General features: G+C 36.5%; 1 protein-coding gene across 2 annotated transcripts in view; it reads left to right on the top strand.

The window, feature by feature from the left end:
• Window positions 1–23,151, top strand: part of LOC122798916 — a 113,256-nt gene that overhangs the window by 73,655 nt on the left and 16,450 nt on the right. The window contains exon 2 of one of the 2 annotated variants that reach the window (XM_044068008.1): window positions 3,912–3,980. The exons of the other annotated variant lie outside the window; for it this stretch is intronic. The gene's annotated coding sequence lies outside the window, so the exon portion shown is untranslated. The remainder of the gene's footprint in view (window positions 1–3,911; window positions 3,981–23,151) is intronic. 2 annotated transcript variants of the gene reach the window in all.

Raw genomic sequence — 23,151 nt, 5'->3', positions numbered from 1 at the left:
TAGCATTATGCAGGATTAAACAACTTTACTTTCGAGCCATGTTTCAACTCCAGAGGCATATCATTATTTAAGAAGTCTGCATTCTGAGATATGGTATACTACTGAAGTGAGATTTTGTTATTAATGTCTTAATGTTGTGAAAAAAGTTGGATTAAACTTAACTTCAATTAAAATACCTGGGCCGAAGTGTAGCATGAATAACTCCAATGGGCTTTTCATGAGCCATCAGTTCAAATATAAGTAGGAGGATCTCAAAATGAAGTCACAGGAGATGAGATCAAAGTGTTGGGGTGTTTGGTTTATTAATAGCTTCTGAGGGTACTCACTGCAGTACAAAAAGAAAGGTGTACCCCAAATGACTGGACAATAAGCATTCCAGTGCCAGTATACAGAACAAAGGAGACATTCACAAGGAATAGTACAGAAATATCAAACTCCTGTTAAATATATAAATGTACTGAAGAGAGACACAGATTGAGTGACAAACAAGTATTTATAGTAGCAGAAAGAAAGAGATGAAATGTGTAGTTTGAATTCAGATCAGAATGCCACATAGCTAACCTCATATTAGTAGTGAGATGGATGGTGGACAGGTAGGATATAAGGGAAAAGTTCCACATGATGCTAAAGATGATGACATACTACACTGCATACATGCAGCTACACACAGCCAGACAGCAGAAGTCACAGACAGTATTCACATGTCCAGTAGGGTCTGGTAATGTAACCTAAGAAGGAGGATCAATTGTGAATGTATGACCAATGTATCAAAAGATAGTGCACTTCCTCTATATATATATATATATATATATATATATATATATATATATATATATATATATGTATATATGTTTTAAAACTTCAAAAATAAAATAAAATAAAAATAAATAAAAATATTTTTTTTTACATTTTTGCAGGGGGGGGGCAAGCCCTCCTGCACCACCCACTCACTGCTAATTAAATATATATATATATATATATATATATATATATATATATATATATATATATATATGTGTGTGTGTGTGTGTGTGTGTGTATATGTATATATATATAATTAAATATACCAACACAAAGTTCGCACAACTGTGAGGAAAATGGTAAATTTCCCATTCCACTCTGTACAGCGATCTCCATTCAAAATGTTAGAAATTTTGAAAACTTCAGTCATATGGTCTTGGCTGTATGAATTTCAAAGTTTTGAAACTTCAATCAACTAATATGGATTAATGCATACATATAAATATATATATATATATATATATATATATATATATATATATATATATATATATATATATATATATATATATATATATATGTATATGGGTCTACGTTGTTTAATCAAAATTTCAAAACATTAAAACCCATGTGGCCGAGACCATATGACTGAAGTTTGAAAAGTTTGAACACTTTGAACTGAGTTTGCCGTACAGAGTGGAATGAGAGATTTGCCATTCTTCTCATTGTAGTGCGATCTTGGAGTTGGTATGTTTAAGTAACAGGGGGTGCATATAAAGGTAAAGTTTTTTTTTTTTTTTTTTTGAGTGTTTCTGTTGTCCTTTTAAAGTTTGAAAACTTCACTCATATGGTTTCAGCCTTATGGGTTTCGAAGTTTGGAAATTTTGATGAAACAAAGTAGACCCATATATATATATATATATATATATATATATATATATATATATATATATATATATATATATATAGATATATGCGTATATATATATATATATATATATATATATATATATATATATATATATATAGATAGATAATGAGTGCGATGCATGTATCTCTGTCTCTCCTTCTCCCTTTGTCTCTCTCTCTCTCTCTCTCTATATATATATATATATATATATATATATATATATATATATATATATATATATATATATATATATATATATGATTTTATAATAAATAATAACCTCTGAGTTTGATCAAAATACAAAACATTGAACTGACTCTTCACTTCTTCTTTCAGCTTTTCCCAGTTAGCGGTCGCCGCAGTGGATCACCTGTCTGCTCATGATTGGCAGTAGAGTTTTATGGTGTTGACTTGACAGCCCAGTGCCCAGCCTTCCACAGAAGGCACACACAAGCATGCACTCACACCGAGGGCCAATTTTGAGTATCCAGTCAGTGATTACCATTAATCTGAACAAAAATCAATAAAAAAAAGTAATCACAAATGTAAATCAATAGGTTACATTTGGAATTACAAAAAGAAAAGCTAAAAACAACTTTTATGTAGGGGATTTGCCCCCACACCCCCCAACATGGGAATGTCACACACACCCATCCTAGATTGCACAAAAATGAGAAAAAGGGTAAAGCCCAGGGATTATGTAACACTCGATATAATGGACTTTGACAACTGCATGTGTGCATGTGCCTGTGTGTGTGTGTGCGTGTGTGCGTGTGCGCTTGTGCGCATGTGCATGTGTGTGTGTAACATTGCACAATATGACAATTAGGAAGCCGTTACAGCAGGAAGCACTCTTGCAGAGTCAACAATTCATAGCACTACAGGCAGTGGAGGCCGAATTGGAGGACATGACAGCAGCACAGACTAATCATACCTGACAAAGGTGGGCCTAGTATGTCATGGCACTAGCAAAGAGGCTGTATTTTGCACATAGCTTCACACGATAGTTAGCAACAGGTAAGCAAATACACTATGGTAAAAATGATGCATGCAAAACCAGCACCATGCATAAGTTGGCCTTTACATTAGCACTGTTAACAAATATTGTGGCTAATGAGATAAGTGCAAGGCACATAGCATTAAAATAGTATTGAGTAGTACTCTGAATATGAGCTTAGGTGTGTGTCTCCCATCCATTTTAACAATCCTGCAGGCTACTAACTGCTGTACCCTTGCAATCTCACCCTCAATACACTTTGGCCATCAGATTGAAAGGAGCTGACAATTGACATTCTTTAGAGGCAGCAGCTTCAAAAACAATTAAAATCTTTTGTAATACAAATGAATGGATTATTAGGTAGCAGGACTTGCCTTATACAAACAAATTTATTAGACTGATTAAATCACCCTTGGCAGGTATCAAACCCTTTAGCAGTGTTTTCTTCCACAGAATAATAAGGCTCTATGCTTCTGAGCATACTTATATTGTGTAGATTAACTTCTCTGGACACAATCATTACATTAATTGTGACTCATCTCATTGTTATTTCTGAATCATTCAGTTTGCACAATGAGCACTTCTGAGGACCACTGTAGAGAATTTTACTCAATGCTGTGCATATCTTGGTTCCTGTGGGCAGTACTGTGCAGAAGTGATCAGTCTATGCTTTTGGGAAGATCAAGTGTCATTTTGTATTTAGTCATCTGGACATGGGGACAGCATGTTGGTTGAATAGTGGACACTGACATTGAAGACTGCCATGTTTTATACCTTAAACTGACATTGTGAACCATAATAATCGATTTGCTATATTTTCTGAGACTGACATTCATCTCACAAATGAGGCACCCTTCAGTACCCATTGTTGCTCACCATTTGGGGCATGCAAGATCTGATTTAGGCAGCAAATCACTTCCAACCCCCAGAGATCCTTTAAGGTGAGACATCATGGTTGGAGAAGGTGATGCTTGTTCTCCTTTCAGAGTGCAGAGGTCTATAAAGGGCCTCAGTATAAGACTGAAGCCTGGAATAGTTTAGTCCAGACTGCCACCAATGCAACTGTCATCCCTTGCTTTGGAGAACAGTGCTGTTACCATTACAGTGACAAGAGATACAGCAATCCTGACCTCCTGTGCTCATGGGAGGATGAAGTTAAACATGACTCACTAGCTCAGTACTGTAAATAGTGTTGTCATATTATGTGCACTTTTGTACTGGCTCTGCCATTATATTACACAATGAGCTTTTTTATGTCTATAGATCTTAAAGACATTGAAAAGAATAGGCAGCTACACAGGAGTAGACCGGAGTGTGTCTGGGACTGCGGTGGTAAGTACACATGTTTCCATCCATTTTTAATATTAATGGTGGTAAGGATTCATTAACAAAAGGAATGAATTTCATAAACAGTGTCACTCATTAGTGCTGGCATGGCTCAAAGTTAGTTGTATGTTGGCTCAATGTTATAAGTATGTTTTTGACTGTATCCTGGTGGCCAAGTAGGTCAAAATGTTAAGTATTTGTTCTCGCATTCTGAAGATGTCTGTGATCCTAATTCACCCCCCCCACACACACACACACACAGACACACAGCTGTATTATTATGAAAACTAATGCTTATTTTTCTGCGTTGTCAGTACAGCTGCAGCATTACTTGGGCAAAATATGTAAGACCATCATTATTAGCTCACTGGAAATTTTCAATATGAAAAGCTCACTGGACATTTTTCAATATGAAACAGACATTTGTTTCCTTTGCCTGTTACCTCTGAGTGAAATATGTACGATTGACCACCATGTTTTCTTTTTAGATGTATATTTGTCTCAGAAATCAGTGCTGCAAGTCTGACGACAGGCAGCTGTTGGTCTGTTTCATGGCTCCACCTGTTAATTCTCATCCTATCAGACTGCAAGTGATAATGGTTGTCGGTTCTTTTTCCTCCTCCCCTGGATTTATGTATACAGAGAGTCCTGTTAAATTCATTTTTTTTATTTTCTAGTTAAACAATTATATTTTATGTTTAACTGCATCAGTATCAACATAATACGACATTACATTTTTATTATTATTTGTATTTTTCAACCCCCCCACCCATTGTCATTATCCTCTCTCTTTCATACATTTCTTTTGCTTATTTTACTTTCTCTCTATATCTTTTAATATATGCAACAACCTGGGAACTTGCACCCACAGCATCAGCAAGGCCTGTCAGACCCCTCACAGGAGGCAGCAATATCCCACTTCCAACACCACTAGAAGCACCCAGCACATCCAGGTCCCATCCTGCCACAGTTACCTCCGACCCTCCTGCCTTACCTGCATCATCTGATTCAGAGACGCCCTGCACCAAAAGCTGGGAAAGTGGCATCCACAAGCAGCAGTGTGAGTGGAGATGATGCATTTGCCACCCATTGGCAGATGGCAGAGATTGTCGGGATATTATAGACAAAAGGTTTGATGCCTGAATTGGCAAAATGGAGAACCTGTTCCTGCAGTTCACTGAATTGCTTCCTTGTCCAGCTCTTGCTCCACCATATGAGCCATGGTCCAGTCATGACAGTACCCAGGTTGACAAGTAATCTCGTGCTGAGACTCAGCTGGTGGATACTGTTGCTGTGAGCACCCAGTTCTATCCTCAATCTAGTGTTCCCCTCCTTTTTGTGTCTATGCCCACCCATGTTGGTCATTAAATTCTGCCCTCACCAGTGTCTTCCCTCTGTTTGCCAGATGTAACCTTGACGTCGTGTTTCTCTTAACTTATTGTGTTGCCAGACACCCTGTCAGTTACATCTGTCTTCCCTCTGCTACCTTCCTCTTACTTGCCTTGCTTTCTTCCGCAACTTAACCCTTTCTTCATAAATATAAAAGGACCACCTTTCTCACAATAAATAAATAAACATATTTTCCTCCTACCCACCACCATTCTTCTCATTCCTTATTTTCTCTCCATGCTCGTCTATGCTGTGCTTGCTTACCCTTTTCACCTTTTTCCTATACTCCTGTTTCCAACGTTTAATCTGATCAAAAAATAGATAAACACACCACACACATGCTAAAAATGCCTTCTAAATCACGTATCTTTTTGTGACCATAATGTGAATGATGTGTTAGGAAGAACTCCACCAATGCCCATGCACAAGCAATGAATAATGGCACTGCTTGTTGTTTAGCCATTAAGTCCACTCACTGTAATATGTTATGTATTTTAGCTTTGGTTGCCACTGATGGTGTAAACAAGTTGAGCATTGCAGCCAGCATAAACAACATAGGATAAAGTTATTAGTGTGAGTACTTCAGTAGCCCAGATTGTAAATCTAGTTCTTTGTATACGGTGAATGCAGAGCATTCAAATTCCATCAGTTATAGCCTTTTTATCTTTTCTGCTCCCATTGTATGAATAAGTATCATTCACCTACTATATGCTTTAGTGACCAATTTAGCATGATAGATTTTATGGCTCTCCTTGTAAAAATGCAGTTTCTCATAGAGAGTAGTTAAAAAGAGTTGAGAGTGTAAATCCCCACTGGAATATATGCTGATTTTTCTGCCTCTTTTCTGTGAATATGTAACACTTACTTGTCATGTGCTTCACCGACAACACAAGTGTGTCTGCTGCCAGGGTTCATCTTGTAAATGCCTTACTTAATAGATTGTAATTGAAAAGCATTGAGAGTTCTATCATACCCTATGGGATAAAAGTTTTGCTGATTTTCTGTTTCCATTCTTTGATTATGTAACTTTTACCTGCTATTGTGCTTCAATGATGTCCTCAGTGTGATTGCTTCCAGGCTCACCTTGTAAATGCAATGCTCTTTAGAGTGCAATTAAAAAGAGCTAAGAAGTCATATCCCCTCAGGGATGAATGTTTTTGCTGATGTTTCTGCTTCCATTCTGTGAATTTATAGCATTCACCTGCTATGTGCTTCACTGAGACCATTGTTGTGATTTCTTCCATGGCTAACCTTGTGAATGCAATGATTTCAATGTGCAAATAAAACTAGCTAAGGGCTCAAATACCTCCAGGGATGAATTTTTTGCTGACTTTTCTGCTTCCATTCTGTGACTATATAACATTTACCTGCTATGTGTTTCACTAAGACCATTATTGTGACTGCTTCCATGGCTTACCTTGTTAATGCAGTGATTTGCAAAGTACAAATAGAAAAGCTAAGAGTTCAAATCCCCTAAGTGATGAACACTCTTGTTGGCTTTCATGCTTCCATTCTGTGAATATGTAACATTATACTGCTATATGCTTTACTGTCCCCTTCAGGTTGGCTTCTTCTGTAACTCAGCTTCTCAAAGAAATGGGTACTTGGTTCAAATTCACTCAGAGTTACTGGTACATTTTTTTTCATTGCATTATAGTACATTTGTCACATTTAGCTGATTTCATAACTGGTTTAATTTGAAACATCTTTTAGCTTTTCTGCACCACACCCAACTTTTGCACTTCTCTCGTCTTTTAGGTTCATACGTTCATAGGTTTATACTAGGCTATCTGCCCTAAGGCATTTATAAGCCTAGCCCAAAGTTATGTGGCTTACGCCACCCCTTATGTTAGAAATAATGTGCCCATTAGTTTGTTGTGCCTCTGTCCAGCAGTGACACAGAGATGATTCCCGGGGTAAACCTACGATCTCCCATCCACCGGTCAAGATTTCTCTTGAACAGAGCCAGTGAGGTGCTCTGCCTCACATGGACCGGGATTTTATTCCACAGCATGGGGAGTAAGGAATGGCCCCTTGTATTGGGAGAGTGCAGAGGGCATTTTTTTACTCCCAATGCTTTTAACTTCAAGAACTTACGTTTGCATAGTTTTCTGTATCTCTGGGTTTGTCACCACCTTCCTTTGAAGTCTTGTGTCCACTACATGTGTGCTACTATGGCCCTACTACCAACTCTTCCCTCCCACCTTAGGCATACCTCACCTACTTCCTTCCACTACAATTCTTTCTCCATATGTGTATCCTTGAATTCCAACAAGCAATTTACACATAAGTGCTGCCAACTGTTCACACAGTTTCACACTGAGTATCCTAAAGGCTCATTCTCATTCATTATTTACTATTGCTGCTTATATGTTATTGTGGCTATGAGGAGGTCCAGCACAATCTTCTCATGGATCCCTACTGCAGCCATGAAAAACAATTCATGATGCACTCTTGCAAGGCCACATTCATTGTTAGCAAGTCTCCAGGCTTATCTCACACACATAGTAAGTAGTGCTGACTTGGCCATAATTGCAGACACAAATATTCTGAATCCACAAAAAAATGCCCTCTGCACTCTCCCAATACAGGGGGCCATTCCTTACTCCCAAACGTAAATATACCAACTCCACATTTGCATTGTCTGAAAAAACAGACAAATGATTCCATTAAATTGTATTCAGTATTACCCATACATTCCAATGTCTGACCATAAGAAAGGTAGCTAGCCTAGTATCTACCTATTAGCTTTACCTTAGACCTCATGTAGTAGAGTCTCATGAGATGTATGAAAATGACACATTAAGGACATATTAGTGTTTCAATTACATGGCTTGCAACTGCCTATAACTTTTTACTTTTTAAGACTTTCTGGGAATATGCAGGCCAAGAATAACTGGTATGTTTACTACTATGTCCTTAAGAGGTAATTTTCATATATCACAACTGGTGTCCACTACAGGTGGTTTAAGGTATGACACAATGAAGACTTAAGTTTGGCTAGGTCTTTCTTGCAGTTTATATTGAATGATTTGTCTGTGTAATCTTTTTACCCTTTTGTTTGAATACTATTTGGGATATTTTGCAAGTACCCTAATGTTTATGGACATCAAGCTTGATTTTAAGATCTGAGTTTCTAAATTATAGATAAACAATCCACTTATGCTGTACTGATGAGGGCAAATAATGAGACTGAAACATGCATGTCTACAGCTAATGAAATACTTCCTCATCATGGAATGCATGTATCTCTGTAGCTATACACACACACACACACACACACACACACACACACACACACACACACACACACACACACACACACACACACACACACACACACACACTCACACATACACACACAGGGGTGTGTGTGTGTGTGTGTGTGTGTGTCTGTACCTTCATTGCAAATTCATTGTATTGAAACACTTTACTACAGATCTCAACATCTCACACATATATCAAAAGTGCAAAGAAAAAAAAGAAAAATACAATATTTTTTGTAGGGGATAAGCTCTCCTGTACCTCTTATAGCAATGCTACATTAAATGTAGGAACTGCAAGACCTCACAACAGTGGTAACAAAAGATAAACTTCCCTTCCCTACTGTTCTGTAATCAAGCCCTATATATGTACTCAAATATACAGATATAAATATTTATTTATATTTGGATTCAAAGATGGCTGCCGTTCTGTGAGCACTGCTGAACTGCAGCTCTCCATTTAACCTGAGGAAATCTAAACCCTGAGTGGAATCTACAAAGATTTTAACATCAAATATTTGATAAAATAACTTCAACTACATTTTACTATCCTGTATTAAGAAGAAAAAAAATGGAAAAACGGAACATATTCCACTGGATTACATCTGATTAGCTGGCTCTGCAGAGAAAAGTAAATAAAGGAACCGTGTGCTTTCTATACTGCAAGTTTTTGTGTTTTAACAAGATGTCAAATGAGGAAAAAAAACATGGATATAACCACTACCTAAACAAAACTTTTGGAATTATAGTCACCAGAAAAAGATGTGATTTCTAAACCGACAGAAAATTACTAAAATACAGGAACAACAGAAACCAGGGACTAAAACTAAATATGAGCAAGCATTAAACATGGAAAACATCAGAAATGCTCTGATACCCATACAAGAAGCTCTGAAGGAACTGACTTGTCAAATACAAACATTTGGAAATTCATGTACTCAGTTGCTGGAAAGAATGGATAAGACAGAAGCTCGAATTTCTGAAAATGAGGATAAACTAACTTTACTCGAAAAAAAAACTAATTTACATGATGTGGATATACAGGCTATGCAAAGCAAACTTACGGACTTAGAAGCAAGATCCAGGAGAAACAACATTATTATCAGAGGGATTCCAGAATCTATTCAGTATGATGAATTAATTCCATCCATACTACAAATATTTTCAGTGCTTCTAAATTACTCTGATATGGTGAAACAAATTATTATTGAAAGAGCATACAGAGCTCTGAGAGAGTTACAAGCATCTAACTTTCCTAGACCTGTATATGTGAAAATACTTAATTATCAAGATGCAAACAGAATATAACACTTTCATGGCAATTTGCTCTACTACATATTCCTCCAGATAATACTCCTAAAGTGCAACACAAGGTGTTGATCTCTATCTTCATGTTTATTAAGTACTATATTTCTCTTCACTGGAAGAGTCAAACAATGCTAACCTAGGAAGGGCTAAAGGATTTGGTAATTAGACATATTAAGGTGCAGAAATATCTTTTTTATAAAGGAAAGCACAAATACCAATCTGAAAATTTTTGGAATACATTTTTTGATCATTTATTAACCTGAAACGTATTGTTTTTTTTTTTTTTTTTTTTTTTCTTTCTATCTCAAACGCTAATCTAGATTTGGGCATTGTACAGTTGTACATAGTTTTTTTTTTTTATTGGTTGTATAATTGTCTGTTGTGTAATGTTTTGTTTGTATCTATGGAAATAAAATAAAAAGAATTAAAAAAAAAAAAAAAAGATGTAAACAGAATACTTACTACTGCAAAACAAAGTGGAGGCTATATCATGTGTAAAAATAATAAAATATCCTTGACACAGGATCTACCTATACAGGTCAGACAAGCTAGACAGTCTTTGTCTGCATACTGCACATTTCTTATTGACAAACAAAGTTTCAAAAGAAATACCATAATATGCTTATATTTACAATGGATGGGACTAAACATGCTATTTCCACCAAAAATGAGACAAGAAATATGTTTCTAAAAGTTTTCAAGGCTTTACCTACATCAGAGACTTGAATTGAACTCTCGTTGGGACTGGCATGCTGCTGAGGTCGGATCCATTCTTTACTGTGCCTCGAGGACTGGGTAATCCTTTGTTTTTGTTTGTAAAGCTTTAGGCCTTTTCCTGAGTAATAAAACTGTTTGTTTTTGCTTATCTTGATTACCTGCGCTTGTTTCCCGACATTTTATGGCTTCTACTAACTGTTTTCGATGAAGAGGAAGACAGGAAATGCCTAAAATGCTGTCATGGGTGCAAATTTCGCTGTGACACTTCCGGGAGTCCGTCTGTAAAAGCGGTCCCCCATCACAACTATTTCACAGGGTTTCCAGGCTTGGGAAACTGAAGGGAACTGTTTTAAACACTTTTTTGCTTATTTAACATTAAACTAATACTGTTGTATGGTAAATTAAGTACATAGGCACATTTTATATACTTCCCTTATAAATGTTTATTTAGAATCTTGTAGTTATATTATTTAGAGAGGGTGCAGGGTTTAGTAATGTTTGTATAAATATACTTCTCATTATAGTCTTTAATGTACTGTGTAGAGATGGTAATTTATTATATTAATTAGTTAGTAGTTTGCTTTAATATAAAACTATAATAGTGTGAATTCATAACCAGGGATAGTAGTAGTTAATAGTTAGCTGTATACTTATTTTAGTGTAGGGTTATATTCTAGCATGTTTTTTTTTTTTTCTCTCTTTCTCTCTAGGTTATATTCACAGTAAAATAATAACTCTGTTTACACATTAAGTGTTTTTATATGTTATTTTTTTTTCTTCTTTTTGCATGCAGTTTATGTATAGATAGCTAATCTAATTATTTAAACTTTCTTTTTTCACTTTATTTTTTATATGTACTGTAATATTATATTTTCAATATTGATTTGCTTAAATAATAGTTAACCAAGGAGCTGTAGATCATGGCAGTGCTTGTTAGAGAATGTTTAGTTTAGGCTTTGTCATAGTTAAGTTAGATTATATAGGTCTTAACTGTGGAACATGTTTGAAATTTTATAATGTGGTGTTTTTATATTTGTTTCTTCTCTCAAACCTTTTGCTATTCCATGTTATACAAGACCTATACATGTCGTGGTCCGGGGTTATAGTGGGTAAGCACTGGTGTAGGATGGGATATAAGGGTTGCTTCCATACTATATATGGTTTTGAATTTACTTTATTTTTCTTTTATCTTTTCTCTCCAAAACCTTCATTGTACAGCCAACCTTGGAAATGTGGGAATTAGACTCATGGAATATTAAAGGGCTCCAGAACTTAAAGAAGCGGAAATTATTGTTACATGTTTTATTGCAGGCTAAGGCGTGGTTTATTTTACTTCAAGAAATGCATTTAATGAATGATCAATGGGTTGATATTAAAAAAAAGAAGTGGATCAGAGGAGTAGTAGCATCGGAAGGTAAGTGAAATAGTGCTGGGGTAGCTGTTATTAAAGATCAATACAAGGAAAAAATTTTGGATTCTAACACAGATAAAGATGGGCGAAGGTCCTACGTTATTCTTGCATCTACCCTATTTGATAAACCTATTTTACTTTTAAATATTTATGTACCCTGTAATGATCAACAAATATTTATAACATCATTGTACTCAATTCTAACACAATTTGATAGATATTATGTAATTATTGGACGTGATTGGAATGCCTACCAAAATCCGAAGTTGGATAGATCTTGCCCACAAAGAGCATTTAATAAGCAGGCTGCATTAGCACTGAATGATATTAAAGAGGATTTTCAACTTTATGACCCTTTTCACTATTTGAACAATGTTAATAACACAAATAATTTTACATTTTATTCGCCATGTCATAAAATGTGGTCCAGAATAGATTTTTTTCTGATTTCAAGAACATTGATTAATCTAGACCCTAAAGTTGTTATAAATGCACGTTATCTGCCAGATCACTGAAAAATCTCGCTGAGTTTTGCTAAGGAGGTAAAGGATACCTTGCGACAAAGAGGTTATAATTGGTCTCTTAACCCAAATTTGCTGAATAAGGAAGAAATAATACAAGAAATTAAAAATTACCTTAAAGATTTATTGGCTGGCCTAAAGAAACAACAATACATCCCAGATATTGAATGGGCTACAGTTAAAACACAAATAAGAGGGATCCTTTTGCAAAAAGCTTCTTATTGTAAAAAAATACTAAACAGAGATTTAAAAAAATTTAGAAACAAAAATTAAACTACTTGATCAAGAACTGATTCGGAATTTTAATGAACAAACAGAGAAGGAACTGCTTAAATGTCAAAAGGATCTCTTCTTAATTCAAAATAGTAGATTAACATTTCAAGAATATAAGACACTGGTGAGGTACGTTAATCATGTTCAAACACCATCGAGAGCATTAGCTAGGATCATTAATCAATCAAAAACAACAGTGCAGATTTCGGAAATATAATTAAATAATATTATATATTCAAAAACAGAGGATATCATTAATATTTTTGAGGGAATATATACTAATATTTATGATGGGCAAAAGGATATGTCCTCACACAGAATTTATGAAAAAATTTTACAATCAATTAAGTTTCTAAAAATAGGAGAGGATATTCAAAATGACTTGGTCAAACTGATATCCAAAGAAGAAGTAGTATATATAATCCAACATATGAAATCACATAAATCACCAGGTCCTGATGGGTTCACAGTGCAGTTTTATAAAAGGTTTGCAGATACTTTCAGTAAGATACTTTCAGTTGTATTTAACTACATAATTAGGAATAAAATTAGTGATCCTCATCTTAATACTTCAAAAACTATTTTTATACATAAAGCCAATTCAGATCCCCAAAACCCTGATAATTATAGACCGATATCATTAATAAATGTAGACATGAAAATTCTAACCTCTATTATAGCATCTAGACTGAAGAAAATCATGACTCATATAATACCCAAAGAACAGGCTGGATTTATGGCAGGTAGATAAACCAGTGACAATACACTTACATTACATACTATGATAACACATGCTAAACAAAATAATCTTAATGTTTATACCCTTATAATTGATGCACAGAAGACCTTTGATAGGGTTGATACAAATTTTTCTTTGATCTTTTACCTTATTTTAATATTTCCCATGAGTTTGTTCAAATGTTACAAATATTATATAGGAATCCCTATACTACACTGTATATTAATAAAAGTCTCTCTAAAAAAATATAGATTAAGACTGGAACACACCATGGCTGCCCTTTGTCCCCTTTACTATTTAATATTTATCTTGAATCTTTGTTCTTATATATTAAGCAGAATGTCTATCTTAATGTCACAATAATTTATGGAACCAAAATATTAATGGCAGCTTTTGCTGATGATCTTAACATTTATTATGCATCTCCAATATCAGATACTGAAAAATTATTGAAGGCTGTTAATGACTTTTTAGAAGTCTCTATCTATAAAATTAACTTGAAAAAAAAAACAATATCTTCCCTTTAAAAACACCTAAACCTTTTTCGCTATTACCTTTGGTTGGACAGGTAACATTTAAAGAAAATATTAAATACTTAGGTATTGAGTTTTCTACAGATAATAAAGACTTCCTACAATAATAATATTAAAACAATTTGGGACCAAATAATTTCTGATTTTGGGAGGTGGAAAAATTTACGATTGCCAGTATTAGCAAAAGTTTCAGTTGTTAAAATGAATGTACTACCACACCTATTATATATTTTCAGATCAGCCCAACTAAAACTTTCGAAGACATTTTTTAAACAAACTTATAAAGAATTGGCTAAATTCATTTGGGAACCAAAAAAAAAACAGGATTTCTTATGATAAATTAATGACCCCAAAAAATCGAGGAGGACTGGAGTTGCCTAATTTTGAAATGTATTATTTAATCGTAAACTCTAATAGAATTCTAAGAATTGCTTACTATGATATCACTAGTACTAAGTGGACACCAACTTGGATGGTCTTGAATTATAAATATATTTCAAAGTTGAATATTAATCCAAAAGCAATACCTTTTTAGGTAAAGATACTTTGAATTTATATGGAATTATTGAACACATTAAAACGGACATCATTTCTTTACAAGACTTATTTCAAGCATTAGATATGCTTCAGCATATAATGGTTTTTCAACCCTTTCATAGGAATCCTAATTTAAAATTGAGTAATCAATTAATTGATCTTAAAAAGTTTCCATTAATAATTTAACTTTGATTGATATATATATAACTATCTTGAATTTTCAGCCAACCAAATAAGACAAGAATTTAACCTACCTAAAAATTATCTTGTTATTTTGAGACAAATTAGAGAACTTGCTATAAGTTACTTTAAAAATTTTAAACCTGAAGATGAGACTGTGAATAAATGCTCTGATTTGTGGCAAGCTCTCCAACAGGATATTAAATATATAACAACAACAAATAAATGAATTAAATAATTTAGATTTCATGATAAAGTTTTGTTATCAAACTATTGGGAAGAGAAAATCCTATTGACAGACAAAAGTATTATGTTAAAATCAATCGACGACTATCAAATCTACTTCTCTTCAAAAAGTGATATATACCCAGATGATGATATGGAATAATGCATATTATACACGCCTTACCCTGCATAAAATTAACTCTAAAAACTCCCCAACCTGTCCATATTGTAAAAATCAACCGGCTGATCTTCTTCATATGTTCTGGAGCTGTAAATGCATATACAAGCTTTGGAATTCCCTTAAGATTCAACTTCAGAAGATGGGTTACCAAAGCAAAATGTTGTTATGGAAATTTATGATTTTGCATATTCCCCCGAAAGAACTCCCTAGATCACAAAGTATTATATATATTAATTTTTTTTTATTAATGAAGCTTTATATAGCCACAAATTGGTTAGACCCATCTAAAACATCATGGGAAAACTTTAGAGTTTTGGCAACAAGGCATATATTAGCTCATAAACTACTTTTAAATCTGCATAATAAAAATATTAATAATCCAAAAATTTGGGAACAGATATTTAATATTATACTAGCATAATACTTTTAACTTGAAGGTATTAGCAATTATTTATATGTTTGGAGAGAATTTTGTAATCAAATTGTGTATTACTTAAAATGTTATTAATTACTCTTTGTTTTTCCTCTATTAGTAATGTTCCACATGGAAGCATTCTTGTAAATATTGTATATTTGTTTGGTGTGATGGTTAGTGATATTAGTTAGTAGTTTTTTCTAAAAATTTTGTTCTTGTTTTTAATAATGTATGAAAATAATATAATAATAAAGATTTATTATGGAAAAAATATTTATTTATATTTGCATGGGTACAGTGATCTAAAACACATTAGATCGACTCACATAACCCCAACAAAAACCTATCAGTCTGAAAATATTGACAACAAGCTGTGCATTCTCCAGGACATAATCACAGAGCATGCAAATTAAAACAAACAGTCTCAAGGAGGCAAGATCCACGTACCTCCCATGACAGAGGATGTTGACCCCACAGCCCTTCCTACTTATGTGTACCAACTCTGAGATTGTATAATAGTGGGGAAAGGGTATAGGTATAATCACTTCCCCACTATAACAGCAATCTCTCACAGGTGCTAGTGTACAACTAACCAAGTCAATAAATAGGAGGCAATCCATATAGATAAAGAGACAGAAGGACAGATAGGCAGATATATACAGATATGCTTGCATGCATGCTGATGTTTTATCATATTACTCACACTAGAGATTTCAACAAACTTTGTTATGTTCATTCTCCTAATATTGCCAATTAGCACTAGTCCTACTATATTCATTAGACTTACCTACATTACATATATTTTATATCTTCTTGGTTTACTTTGCTACTTACTAACTTCTTCAGGTTAGAGACTGTAGTGAAGTATACCATTCCCCCTTCGTCTTGATGCAGAGGAGAATATTTTCATTAAGGAGTGACTGAGAATGAGTAACTACATATTTTTTGTAGCAAGTTCTTTTTCTTCATTAATAGACTGATTGCTTAATTTGAAAGTTCATTGTCATTTATATTTAGTAATCCAACTACTTCATCACAACTTAATAACATTTTACATAGGTACTTACTGTTTTCCCTCTATCTGCTTAAACATCTGTAATACATAGTAACCTTCTGCTAACTATACAAAATGTAAGCGTTTTAGTCTACCACTTTTAGACATGCATGCTATGTTTGCAGTATTTAAAGTCCTTGTACTTTTCATGTTAAATTTAATATATTGCAATGCTCTGTACATTAACTATTCAGTGTTATCAAACTGGTAGTTTTCTTTTTCACTTAACATGTGTCTTGGCTGCAATGGGTCTTTGGGTGAGCCTACCAACTTTGTTGACAGCTCTGATATAAAACAAACAAATGCATGGATACAATTCTTAACAGGGAAGCAAGATCCACAGATATTGCATATATCTCATGGAAAATTTTAGTGATGGTTAATCTGTTAGAAGAATTTTATAGGTTCAGATGTTGATGTGTGACAGACCCTATACAGTCTTAAACAAGACAGAATGTCACACCAAAACTAATAATTTTTTTTATGCCCAAGGAGGTCACTGAGACAGTTTGAATCCATCTAACCAATTATTACTCTTCCCCAAAATGGAAAACAAAGGGATAAGATTATTGAATTTCTTATACCAAAACAGACAAGTAAGGAACTGCTTAGGCAAAACTGTTTCATCTACAGAACATAATTAATCATTTGTTTCTTTTGCACATAGTAAACAAGGATTATCTTTTTCAATAGAAAGGGGGTGGTAAGGCCTTATTTTACACAGATGGCAGCTATCTCCCAAAATTTCCTTAGTGCTTCTACATATGGTATACCTGAAGAAGCAACCTGGTAAGGGCAAGAATTTCACCAACTTGTTTGTTCTTCCCACACTTTTCTCCTTTGCTCCATTTCAACTAGTTAGCTGCATACTTCATCAGCCTTTAGATTTATCTGTCTTGTTCAATGTTTTTGACCACTTGGGGAAGGGTAAAGATCTTTTTTGATACTTTATTAGTAATACATAATCAGGAAGGGAACAACAATAAACTGCATAGGTTCATAGGCTCATAGGTAGGTACTAGGCTATTGGCCCTAGGGCCTATATAAGCCTAGCCAAAAAGATACCCTGGTTTTTGCCACCCAAGAAAATTATTTTCATGTGTCACTGTCGAGCAGAGCCACATAAGTGATTCCTGGAGTGAATTTCCTGTTTCCCATCCAATCATCAACATTTTTCTTTAAGAGTGCTAAATGAGGAGCTTTGTTTGATAAAGATAGGTTGTTTGTTCCAGAGTATGAGAAGTCTCTGAGACAGGAATCTATCTTTCTGGCATGTTCTGTTTATTGTGGTGACAAGGTTTAGGTCACTAGAGCATGTAGCTCGGAGGGATTGGGATTTCTTTAAGTGGAGCCTGTGCAACAGCTCTGGACTTGACATAGCTTTGTATGTTAGACAGAGATCACCTCTGAGTAGGTGATATGCGACAGAGTAAGGCTGGAGTTTTTTGAGACGGTCTGCATAAGGCATCTGTTTGAGGCCAGTAATCTTCTTTGTGAGGTATTTCTGTGGTCTTTCCAGTTGTTCTAGATGTCTTGTGAGGCAAATACCAAAAGGGGCATTGTACTCTATAATGGGTCTAATGAGTGATGAGTAGAGGGGAACAATTACCTCTTTTTTCCTGGATGAGAAACCTTTTGTGATGAGGTGTGCCACGTAGAAGGATTTCCTGACTACTGTCGCAATGTGATTATCAAAGGAGAAACTACTGTCCAACTGACTCTCAAGGTCTCTTATCACACATTCAGTGTTAAGTAGACTACCACCTATGTTGTAGTTCATGGGTACAGAGTTTTTACCAAAGGGGGTGACAATGCATCTTTTGGCCTTGAACTTGAGACCAAGGCTTTGACACCAGGTATCTGTCTCAGTGAAGCCCTTTTGTAGGATGTCCACATCATTAGGAGTTTTGATTATGGCTCCTAGTTTGCAGTCATCTGCTAACTTTGTTAGCCAAAGATCTTCTGTGTTAGCCTGTACTTCACAGAAGTAGATACCAAACGGGAGAGGACCCAGGACTGAACCCTCTGGTACTCCACTTGTCACTGGTCTGAAGTCGAATTTGGAGTCTGCTACTTCCACAGTGTTGTTTCTGTCAGTGAGCCAGTTGGCAACCCATCTTGTGACATTGGGATTTATACCTAGTTTAGTGAGTTTATCTATAATTTTAGAGTGGGGGATGGTGTCGAAAGCCTTGGCAAGATCTAGATAGGCTGTGTAAACCACCTTACCCTCATCTACAGCTTTGGTGACTGCTTCAAAGAAGTCTATCAGGTTTAGGAGACATGATCTGCCTTTTACAAACCCGAACTGGGTGGGGTCCAGAGTTTGGAGATTACCAATGTCTTTTGTTATAAGTTCCATGATGATATGTCCATGGCCTTGCAGACCAGGCTCATCAGGCTAATAGGGTGGTAGTTTCCGGGGTCCGTGGTGGCTCCCCCTTTGTGAAGTGGGATAACAGTCGCTGTGCACAATTCAGTGGGCACAAAGCCTGAGGTGAGGCTATGACTGAACATGGTACTTAGGTGGGGTGCCATTTCGTTCTGTAGTTTGTGTAGAACACAGCCTGGGATGTTGTCAGGTCCCATGGATGCTGTGTTCTTGGCTTTTGAGAGTGTGCTTTTTTACCTGTGCAGCTGTGATTACAGGAACTTTGCATTCTTCCAGAATAGAGATGGGCCATTTAGGGGGTGAGAGGGGGGTAAAGTTAGCACTGATCCTATCTGACAATATGTTGGCAATATCAGTTGGTTCTGTATATTTAGTGCCATTGTGCTGTAACACATAGCAGATCTGAGTGTTGCCACTGAGATTCTTGACATAGCTATAGAATGCTTTGTGGTTGTCTTTAGAATCAGGGCCAATTTTGTTTTTGTAACTAGCTTTGGAGGATTTTATGAGGGATCTCAGCTTCTTACTGAGGCTGACCAGGGAGATCCTCCACTCATGGGATTTTATGGTCTTTTGCAACAGTTTCTTCCTTCTGTTGTACAGTTTGTTTATGGCAGGGGACCACCAGATTGGCTTCCTTTTTTTGGAGGCTAGCATCTTGGTTCTGTTTGGGTTAGCACCATCCATGCACTCGTGTAAGTGCTTATAAAGTGCAATTGTGTAGGATTCAACAGTCGTAACTGTATTGTCCATCTGCATGGGTGTCATGAAGTTCACCACTTCTGTTTTAAGAAGCATGACGTTGGCTTTGGAGTAACTTTTTACCATGGTTTCCTTAATGTGGAATGGGGGCAGGATGTGGATATCTAGGGTGATTAGCTTATGGTCAGATCGGACACTTCAGGTGTGGAACACTGGTCACTCATGTTGGTAATGACAACATCTAGGATATTGTTGTCCCTAGTGGGGGATGTGAATAAGTTAATCCAGGGCTTTGAAGTTTATGAATTCCAGAAAGCATTGAGCGAAGGAGTTGGTACACAACTAGTTTTTCCAGTTAATGGTGGGGTAGTTGAAAAGGCCCATTATTACGCTGTTTGGTTGAACCCTAATATTTTCCAGTACATCAAGAAAAGAGGAGTGGGAATCCTGGGGCATGGTGGGGGATCTGTAGCAAGCTATAATTTGGATTGCAGTTTTTCCCAGAGTTAGTTGCACTTGGATAACCTCGGATGCATTATGCTGAGCAACTAGCCTGGAGGTGTGGATATCCTTAATGAATATGGACACACCTCTGCCTTGGGTGTTTCGGTCTAGGTTACATGGCCAAAAAGTGTGGTATGAGTTATAGCCTGGTAGTGCAGGGGTGCTCTCTGGAGCCTTGAACCAGGTCTCAGTCACTGCACAGATAATGCATTTCATACAAACATTGTAAGGGAGACACCATGGCAGGTCTAGCTACCTGATGGTATGAACACGTGCTCTAAATGATTGTCGCTGTTGAGGCGATACCCCAACCCCTGGTGCAAAAATGGGAAAAGAGAGTTGAAGCTGGATGAATCATAAGTCAGGAAATATAAAATCCACTAACAGTTGATAGAAAGAAGAAACTACTAAACTAGCTAAGAACTACAGTCAAAATAAAACTATTGACACGCTGTGCAGTCATTGAAATAATGAATGTGAGTACATTTGAAATGAAATGCATAATCAGAAGTTAAGGGAGAAATAGAAAGGGATACAACATGCAAGAGTTAAAACTAGGAAAGAGACTTTTATTATAACTAATATATCAAAACCTCCAAAAAGTTAGCCACAAATGACTAAAGTGTTTCATAACACTGGTGATTAAAGTTAAGTGCAGCTGATAGATTTAGGAAGATTCTACAAAAAGAGTCCCACAATAACTTATCCATGAACAAAGCCCTTTCTCTGAAAAGATTGATGGTATTTTCCCAGTTCATTCTACAGAAGGAGGAAGCTACTAAATGATAGAGCAAAATCCCTAAAAGGGAAGGCATCTCTGATCAGTACTAACAAAAAATTACGATCCCCCATAAAATTCTCCCAGGCCAGCTTCGAGAGAAAAATTGCACAGGACACTAAAGACAATCATAAGGCTTTTTTCAGTTATGTTAGGAACCTGGGATGCAACTCCCAGACTTGTTCTGAGTTGATTCTAAATGACAAAAAATACACTGAACCCACAGACATCGCCAATATCCTGGCAGACAGGTTCAGTGCAAACTGCTCCCCCCCTCCCCCCCAAAAGAGCAAGTATCTATCCCGGCAGAGTGCAGCCACCCAAACATCTCTGATGCTCAGGTGAAGGCTGCCCTCGCCAAAGCAAAAAACACTGCTTCCATGGAACCAGATGGCGTCCCAGGTTGCGTCCTACATGAACTCCAAGAAGAACTAATCCCTCAAGTAAAACTGCTGTACAATCTCAGCCTCACTACAGGATATGTGCCCAAAGAATGGCATACAGCAACAGTGGTCCCACTCCACAAAGGTGGCACCTCTGCGAACCCTGGAAACTATTGTCCCATAAGCATGACTAGCCTAGTCTGCAAGGCTATGGAGAGGATCATCATGGAACTCATAAACAAAGACATTGGGGACCTACAGACACTAGATCCTACCCAATTTGGCTTCATCAAGGGCAGATCCTGCCTTTTAAACCTGGGCGACTTCTTTGAAACAGTCACCAAGGCCATAGATGAAGGGAAGGTAGTTCACACAGCCTATCTGGACCTTGCAAAGGCATTTGACACAATACCCCACTTGGGCATCATAGATAAGCTATCCAGCCTAAATATAAACCCCTATGTCACAAGATGGGTCGCAAACTGGCTCAAAGACAGAATCCACAGAGTCAGAGTTGCTGGAGCCATGTCAGACTCGAAACCGGTCACAAGTGGTGTCCCACAAGGTTCTGTCCTGGGTCCTCTCTTGTTCGGTATTTACTTTTCTGAGGTACAGGCCAACGTGGGAGGACTATGGCACACCAAGTTCACAGATGACTGCAAACTGGGCGCCATAATCGACTCAACAGCTGACACTAACATCCTTCAAAAAGGTCTCGCAGAGACGGATAACTGGTGCCAGAGCCATGGTCTAAAGCTAAATGCCAAAAAGTGTGTAGTCATACCCTTTGACAAAAACAATGTGCCCACAAATTACCACATAGGTGGTAACCCATTAAGTACAGAGAAAGTAATTAGGGATCTGGGGACCCAAATTGATAGCAATCCCTCATTTGACAACTACATTGCCAAAGTGGTTAGAAAGACCTTCTACATAGTCCACCTCATCATGAAAGGATTCACATCTAAATCAAGAGAGGTAATCGTGCCCCTTTATTAATCCCTCATCAGGCCCATCATAGAATACAATGCCCCCTTTGGGATGTACCTTACCCGACACCTGCAGCAATTAGAAAGACCCCAAATGTACCTCACCAGGAGGATCAAGGGACTCAATCAGATGCCATATGCTGCTCGGTTAAAAAAATCTCCAGCTCTACTCAGTTGCATACCGCCTACTTCGAGGCAATCTATGCCTGACATATAAAGTTATGTCCAACCCAGAATTAATGGACATGCTCCACCTCAGTAAATCTAAATCCCTTAGAGCCACGCGCTTGAGGGACTTGAATCTCAGCACAGAAATAAATAGAACATGCTGGAGGGACAGATTCATAACCCAGAGGCTCCCTTCATTCTGGAATAGAATTCCAAATCATGTTAGGCAGAGCACCTCACTGACTCTCTTCAAGAAGAGTCTTGATGGGTGGATGGGGGATTGCAGGTTTATCCCGGGGATTACTTCCATGTCACTATTAGACAGAGGCACAGTAAACTAAACTTTAAAAAGGGCACAGTATACCCAAATCAAGGGGTGGCGTAAGCCAAACACAATCGGGCTAGGCTTATAAATGCCCCAGGGCAGATAGCCTAGTATGAATCTATGTACCTATGAACCTATATAAGCTCTCACAACTGCTGATAGGTCTAATAATCATATATCACACCTCCTC

The sequence above is a fragment of the Protopterus annectens genome, chromosome 3.part1, assembly GCF_019279795.1.
Source record: "Protopterus annectens isolate FY-2018-M chromosome 3.part1, PAN1.0, whole genome shotgun sequence".
NCBI lineage: Eukaryota > Metazoa > Chordata > Ceratodontiformes > Protopteridae > Protopterus > Protopterus annectens.
The sequence above is the reverse complement of the archived record's forward strand: the minus strand, read 5'-3'. Positions and strand labels throughout refer to the sequence as shown.